The sequence below is a fragment of the Vulpes vulpes genome, chromosome 14, assembly GCF_048418805.1.
Source record: "Vulpes vulpes isolate BD-2025 chromosome 14, VulVul3, whole genome shotgun sequence".
Taxonomy (NCBI): domain Eukaryota; kingdom Metazoa; phylum Chordata; class Mammalia; order Carnivora; family Canidae; genus Vulpes; species Vulpes vulpes.
This window is the reverse complement of record NC_132793.1, coordinates 38,197,557-38,205,730: the sequence shown is the minus strand read 5'-3', so window position 1 is coordinate 38,205,730 and position 8,174 is coordinate 38,197,557. Positions and strand designations below refer to the sequence as shown.

At 42.0% G+C, this 8,174-nt stretch overlaps 1 protein-coding gene and 1 long non-coding RNA gene across 3 annotated transcripts in view; one reads left to right on the top strand and one right to left on the bottom strand.

Annotated features, from left to right (window-relative positions):
- LOC112922752 (uncharacterized) overlaps positions 1-8,174 on the top strand; it is a 217,799-nt gene that overhangs the window by 75,579 nt on the left and 134,046 nt on the right. The window lies entirely within an intron of this gene.
- The window catches only part of SPTLC3 (serine palmitoyltransferase long chain base subunit 3), a 148,929-nt gene that overhangs the window by 28,261 nt on the left and 112,494 nt on the right, over positions 1-8,174 (bottom strand). The gene's annotated exons all lie outside the window — the stretch shown is intronic.

Below are 8,174 nucleotides of genomic sequence, written 5' to 3'. Positions count from 1 at the left end.
CAGAAATGGTTGTAGTAAAATCTAGACTAGGAGCCCCGAGAGTCCCTATAGAAGGAAGAGAAATTCATCTTCAGTCCTTTGGATTTTGTTTTTATTTCTTAGCTTCTTTTATTCCATTCCAGATCAAGGGTTTATTTACTAAGTCAATAGGGAAAGATTGGGAAACTGTCTAAAATATACAATGTCTTCCTACAGTATACATCCATCAAAAGTTTGGGAAAGAATGTCCTGGACTGAGGTTACATACTGTGGCAAAGACTGGCTAGCTAGCTATTCACTGAATCCATTTCCTTCTAGGCAGACGGTTACTTCATTTCCCTGGCTGCTTTGTGGTCAGGCAAGGTCATGTGGCTGAGTTATGGCCAATAGAATGTGGGCAGAAATGAAATGTGCCTTTCCAGTTATGGCCCATGAAAACACCACATACACCATCCCCTATGCTCCTTACCCTTTCGGTGGCAAGCTTAGAAGCCAAATGTTGAAACTGGAGAAGCTATAAGATGGAAGAAAGCTAGATTCCTGGACGAGAACTACCTGTGCAACAGGAACACTCATTTTGGACTTTATACGACCAAAAAATAAATTCCTATTGTGTTAAGTGACTAATATATTGGGGTTTGTCTGCTACAACAACTAATTACCTTAACTAATACTAGCCTTATAAGACTATGCATACCTTGAAAACTTTCAAGGGTTTAAAATCCTAATGCCTTTCTACTTTCATTGGCTAAATGGTATAAAGGGAAAATGTAATTTTTGTTGGAGAATTTTAGCTTCTCAACCTCTCATTACTAGTCACCAAATAATGTCATGAAAACATGAAATTTCTTGATTGAAAAAAATCCTAAGTGCAAATCATCATTAAGATGGAGGAGGGGAGAGAAGGAGGCCCCCCAGCATATTCAGTGGAAAATGTCATTTTGGATGCCTAAGAATCAACCTACTCTCCTCTATTTGAGATATGTACTTTGCCTCGGACATAGAGGATTAGCTGGTGGCCAGTCCTTACTGATTACTGTGTATAAAAAAGTCACAGGCACTTTTGAGCTTTGGATTTCTCCACAGGAATCGTTAAGTAAGGGATTCAGCTAACTACTTGGATAATTAAAGGAAAAACTCCATTTTTGTTCCTGCTATTTGTGTAGCATTGGCTTGAATTACCCAGCTTATTCACCTCTGTATTAGATGGTGTCTAGACAAAGACTTAGCATATGTGATAATACAAAACCATTCATTTATCAAAAGAATAGAAAAGGAACACTAAATTTTGGCCCATACATGTATCTATCAAGGAAGTGACTCTAACTCCTGTATTTGAACCAAAATAATTCTATAGGTAAACTCTAAAGAAACGTCAAAATCGTCTATCGGTGGTGATTAGGTTCTAAGCCTTGCCCAAGAAATCTGCTTAGCCCCACATCTAGTCATTAAATATTCATTCATTTACATATTTGATGCTTAAGACACAATTAATTAACCTAACACTAACTATTTGGAAGGGTGGTTTGGGAGTATGTGGCTAACATAGGAGAGAAAAATTGCAGGAGATGGAGGAGGGAAGGAAAATTTTCTGAATCCAGTCACTGAGATAGGGCTTAGAAGGCTAAATAGGGGTTAGGAGTTAAAGAATGGGTGTAAGTGTGTGCCACCTGGGTGGCTCAGACGGTTAAACATCTGTCTTTGGCTCAGGTCATGATCTCAGGGTCCTAGGGTGAGGGTTGGGGGGGTGGTCTGTGCTCAGCGGAGAGTCTGCTTGGGATTCTCTCCCCTCTCCTTCTGCCCCTTCCCCTGCTTGTGCTCACTCTCTCTCTCTCACATAAATAAATAAATAAATAAATAAATAAATAAATAAATAAATAAATAAATAAATAAAATCCTAAAAAAAAAGAATAAGTATTAGTAGGTAGTAGGTTGGGGGAGGGGGAGAGATGAAGGCCTTCCAGACGGAGGCAATATGAGCATACATAAGGGAGGTACCAATGTGTCTGGTGAATAGCTGATGGGATATGGCCAAAGCTTACACTGAATTGGGTCATTCATTCCATCAACATATATTGCTTGAGGTTGGGGACAGTGTCCCTGTTGTCACAGCATTTGTATTCTTCTGAGGGAGACAGACAATAACCAAGGAAGTAAGTATATAATTCCAGGTTGTGATAAGTGCTATGAAGAAAAATGGTGCAGAACAGGGGAGTTAGAGAATAACCCACAAAGAAGATGGTGATATTTTACGATGGTTAGGGTTGGTGGCAGGAATTAGAAGGGTCATTCTGCAGGAACTCCCATTCCAAGATGTTCTGAGTCCAAATTTCACCTGGGCCCTGAGTTTGGTTCTGAGTCTGTTCTGAGAGATGAGCCTGAGTGGCAGAAAACCACAAGGGCATTCGTGTCTGGGGTCAGGAGCAAGGAAAAGTCTTATGTGGTGGTCAGGGGATCAAAATGAGGAAAAGTGGCAAGCCTCTGGGGAATTAAAGAAAGTCTTGATCATTTCATTTCATTTTGAAGATAGATTCTTTGTTTGTGAGGCTAAGAAAAATTTTATTGGTGACAATTTTTTACTTATCCAGTGATTTTAAACATGAGCTAAACTTGTTCAATTAACAATATATGCCCCCCCAAAAAAACAATATATGCCCCTTTTCCATTAGTTCCTTTTTTTTTTTTTTTGCATAGAAACTGGTCATCTTTGGCCCCTCTGATAGAATAGAACCAAGGATTTTGCAACGAGACAGAATACTCAGTTTTAATTCAGAATAGGCAATGTCATCATAAAATAAAGACACCATGACATAACCAAATGTAGATTTAAAAGACACCACCTCCTCATTTCAGGAATGGAGAGCCTCCCCAGCCCAGAGGCTGATACTCAGAGGGAAAAAGGAGAGAAATCTCATTAGCTAAGAACCTTCATTCCCCAACCCTGCCAAAGGCAGCAGGGGATGTGCAGCATTCTGGGGCCCAGGTAATGATTTCTTCACAGATGGAATGTTTGGAGTACTTCCCAAGTCAGGAAGGAAATAAAATCTCAGAAAGATTTAGTGTGAGGAAGCCCTCTGTTGGGGAGCATGTCTATTTAATCCTTCCTTCTCAGATCCTGGGCCCATCATAGTTTTCATTTGCCAATGGGCAAAGGAAGCCAGCTTGAGAAAGAATTCCTTGTACTGGCACAATGGCTAGAAGTACTTAGCTTTCATTTGCAGACTCAGCTTCTCCATCCTTCCTTAGCCTTATTGCTCAAGTTCACCCAAACCGAGGTTTCCAGGCTCTGTTAGGCTTGTTAAGCATTTTCTTCATATTGAAAGTGGAGAATTGAGGCAATTATCTGGATAATATCTAAGTTTGATCAATTATATCTAAGATGACTGAGGAAGGATACTAGTAATATTGTGGTTGTTTGTGTCATCCTTTTGTAGCAATAATCTCTGCATAGTACTTTCAGAAAACATTAAATTAATAAGATAAACCATCCTATTGTTATTCCATCCTGTCAGATTCCCATAGTTTTGAGGATCTCATGTAGTGAACTGCCTTATTTCCAGGAAGAACACAATTCATCATTTTGTCTTAATTTTACCTTTAGTTTTTCCTCTACCAACACAATATCCAGACACATCCCCCCTTGCTACTCAGAAACTCCCTGCAAAAGGGAAAAGGGGGACAAGTGTGACTTTCAAGAAAAATAGAGAATTTCATTTTTCTTATCTTTATTGTATAAGCATAGGATATTTTATTAGCAATGGTGATGGTGTAGGCTACTGAAACTGGATATTACACATTAGAAATTGGAATTCTGTATTTATTTTCTCTTCGAAGTAAATTCTCACTACTGTTCTCATTTCTAGGGATACTCCTGGCCACCAGGTATAAACATTAAATATTTCCATGTGTACAATACCAAAAAAGAGGTTTTTGTGATTCAAAAAGTTGGTGATCATTCCAACAGCCTAGCACTGAAGTAACAGCAGGGAGAAGGATGGTTAGATCTCAGATATTATGATTATTTCTAAAGCCATTTTGGTGAAATAAGAAAGGAGTTAGCTAATGGGATGTTTCAAATGTGAGTACTGACCTGTTAATTGTAGCTACAATTGTTCCCAAACTATTCCTGTCTCTGGTTAAGTTTCATATCTAAAAAAATTGATGTTACGCAAAAAATTAAAAATGTTACATGTCCAGATTAAATTTAGATAGATAAATGGATATGCAGATTGCAGGCTGGCAAGGAGACAAGTGTTTGATAAGATATATAATTGCTATTTTATCCTGATGTGAAATTGAAACTATTACAAAATCTTAGTATCTGATTTTCAATAGATGTATCAGGTTGAGCAGACCATCTTTTTAGAAATGCCAATGTCATTTCAATATCATGTCATCAAAATTGTAACCACAGCAGGAAAATGAGTATCCAATAGGAAGCTGATAATTACAGTGCGAGTTCAAGCAGACCCCACACAATTATAGGAAAAGCCATTCTTCCCAAGTTATGAATATGAAAAATTTGGTTGTAGCTTATTTTAACTTATTAAAACTCTTCCTTCATAGTTTAATTTAAACTTAGCAGTTGCCCATTGGGGATCTCCTTTGTCACCAAATGGATTTCACCTATTGAAGATGTACTAAAGAATTGGAGTAATTATTATATCAGTTCCATCCCAGGAGACATAACAGGAATTATTAGAGAAATGACAGTCTCTCTGTCAGATGTCTGCTGTCAAATCAAATAATATAATCAGTATTGTGATCATGAACTCTTAATGACTTTATGTACTTCAAAAAGTTATATGGAAGCATAGGTTTAAGGGAGAGGCTATTGTGAGCACAGGTGCTTGGTGAGGGGAGAGCTCTTGGCTATCAGGCATCAGTGCACTGTGGATTTCTTATGAATAGAAACCATCCCGTTCACATCATTAGTGGTAAGCATGACACATAGTAGGCCTCCAAACATATTTTCCCAGTTGAATTAAAAGAAAACATGCTAAGTCCCAATTGTGGATAATACAGATGCTGATAACATATCTGTTCTGGGCCATCTTTCCCTCAAAAGAATCAAACAGAATCTCTGAAAACTGAATATTGGCCATCTGAACATTGAGTTTGCCCATGGAGCTCGGCCTCTTTCTTGGGATTCTTGCCCTATGTCTATGTCTAGTTTTGCACTTACATTATATGCTAATTATAATGGCACGATGTCTGAAAAAGTTGCCCACATGTCCCCAATCATCACTTCATGTCTCATGGAGCGATGGGACAACCGGATGGGAGGGAGAAACAGACTACAGGCCGTCATACAGCTGTGATTCTCAAATTCTGGTTCCTGGGGCAGCAGTAGCAGCATCACCTGGGAGCTTATGAGACGTGCAACAAGCATTTCTGAGCTAGAAGCTGGCAGCAATCTGTTCTTACCCCCCCCCCCCCCCAGGTGATTCTGATACAGGCTCAAATCTGAGAATCACGTCTCTACATAAGGGAAAGAATAAAGTGTGTGTGTGTGTTTGTGTGTGTGTGCGTGTGTGTGGTATGCTTGTGTGGAGGGAAACATAAAGAGAACAGTAGGTGGAATTCTGGCAAATGCAGACAGGGGGACATACCTAACAGAAAGGAGGAGGAAGAAGAGATAGAAAAAATTTTAAAAAGAACCAGAAGAGAAAGCAACTCCACAACAAAGAGAAGACTTCGAAGAAGAGAAGAGGAGGTAGTGGTGTCAGTCAAATCTGGCCAGAGGAGGGCTAATGGAGTAGGTGGGCAGCAGGGATGTTGGAGGGAGCAGAGTCTATGGAAATGGGCTGAGGACAGGCTCAAATTGCTGAGCACTGAGTGTGGAGGAGGAGGGAGAAGCAGGCAGTAAAGGCCCCTGTTTCAGAGAGATTTGCAGCCATGGAAGAGATGCAGCCTGCTGGCTTGTGAAGAGGAAGAAGGGGTAAGGGAAAGCTTTTTAGGACAAAGGAAGTGAGCAAGTGAATAAAGGAGGGAGTGCCTGTGGAAGGTAGCAAGGGAGAGAATCCGAGCACAGAGATGTGAAGGAGACAAGGCTCATTCCATTGCTGAGCTAAGCATGTCTTTCCACATGCATTTGTTGAGAACCTGTAATTGCCCAGCACTGTTCTCAGGGTAATGAGTAAAACAGACAACGTGCTTGCTCACCTGGAGTTTACATCCTAGGGAGGGGGAAAAAACAGGTGATACATATGTAATTTGTCAGGTGCGCATAAATGGCATGAAGAGGAGAGCAAGATAAGGAGAATTAGGGGGACAAGGAGGAAGTGTGTTCAGGATAGATAGAGTCACTCCTCTAAGAGGCTGATGGTAGGCAGAGATGCTAGGAACACGAGGGAGTGGGCCGCACAGCTACGGGTCAGAAACACAGATCTGGAGGGGCTGGCAAAGACAAGTCCCCCTGCAGGAGTCGTTCCCTGTGTTCTGGGAAAAGCAAGGATGCCAGCTGCTTGGGGTGGACCGAGGCGAGGGAAAGGTGGTGGGAAAATGAAGACCACATTATGAGAAGCCTTGAAGGCCATGGTCTGAACTTGACACTTGTTAAGACGGGAAGCAGTGAAAAGTTCTGCACGAGAGGTATTCTGAGTTACACTTTTAAAAAAGCTGACTTTGATTTCTGTGTAGAAAACAAGTCCCACAACAGGCAAGAGAGAAGTGGAGAGGATATTCAGGAGGCTACTCCAGGAATCCAGAGGGCAGCTGACAGAGGTAGAGGTGGGGCTGGCAAGAAGGGAGCAGATTCTGGGCATACTGTGGGATTTGCTGATAGAGTAGAGGGAGGTCTGATAGAGAGGCAGAATTCTAGGATGAGCAAGAACTTGAAAATCTGGAGGTCGGCAAGTAGTAAATAATAGCAACTGTTGGCTTTTAGTGAGTATTTCCTATTTATCAAGTGTCGTGCTAAGACCATCACCTGTATCACATCACTTACTCCTATGCACAACCCCAGTTAAGACTAAGGGACTGAGGCTAAGCGAGGGTAAGCAGCCTGCCACTCACGGAGCGAGGGTGAGGGTGGCTGGGGACTGGGGCCCACGCAGTCCGCAGTCCGGCTGCAGAGCGCACACTTTTAGTCCTCCATGAGATACATGCTCTGTTTTCTCCCCAAGAGAAGAAAGGGAGAGTGGGGAAGGAGGACCAAGATCAGCCGTTGACAAAGAATACTGACTGATTAATTGAAAAATGCATATCAAAGACTTAAAATACGTAATAATAAGGTAACTGTCGCTTTCCTTAGGGGGTTGTTATGGTTTGGGGCTCAGCCTCCTGTGGCTGCCTGTGCCATGTGTGGGTGAGGAAAACGACTGAGCTGCAATCTTCCTGGACTTCCTCAGAAGTGATGTCAGTTACAGAGAGTCCGAAATACCGAGTGATCCCTTCAGCTACCACATGGCTGTGGAACGCATTGCTGGTTTCCAGTCCTATGAGATAAACATCCCCTCGATCTTGTTTAGCATAAACACTGTCCTGAAATCGAGGAGGCCAGCAAGATGCTAGTCGGATCATGATGTATTTATTAAGCTGAGCGGTGGGTTTGACACTCAGAGGAACACCAGATGAATGCAAGACACATTTCTTGCCCTTAAGGGGCTCACAGCATTGATTTGGCTAATGGACCACCCAACAATCATTAGGGTGGAGAAACCAAATCTCCACCTTGGGCTCACTGTGCTGCACCATGTGACAGGCCAGGAGATGAAAAGGGCCTCGGTGCACATGGAATGTGTGCACGGCCTGCAGTCCTCAGCCTGTGCACATGAACTCCACTGAGCAGCCTGGCTGCAGAGTGAAGGTGGCTGTTGGTGCATAAACATTGTCATTTCACTGAGACTGCTATTTCATCTTTGAACCTCCGCTTCAAAGGAACACTGACCTTATTCCTGTAGCTTGCCTTTCTTTGAAGCCTATGGCTTTGCATTGCAGATTAAAGCAAAGATATTCATCAAGGGACAGATCTGGCCAACTGCTCCCCATACTTAGCCCGAAACAAAGCCTTAAAAGGCTCCAATCACAGTTGCAGTGGAGTGGGCCAAAGATGAAGGCTTGGAGCTGTGCTCTCTTTCTCAGATCCTATAAGGCTGTGCTGGCATGACAGAGTGTATCCCTTTGAGCTCTAGGCAACTTTACCCCGAGAGTCCCCGTGTATCTCAGGAGAAAGGGGAGAGTTAATGCAATAT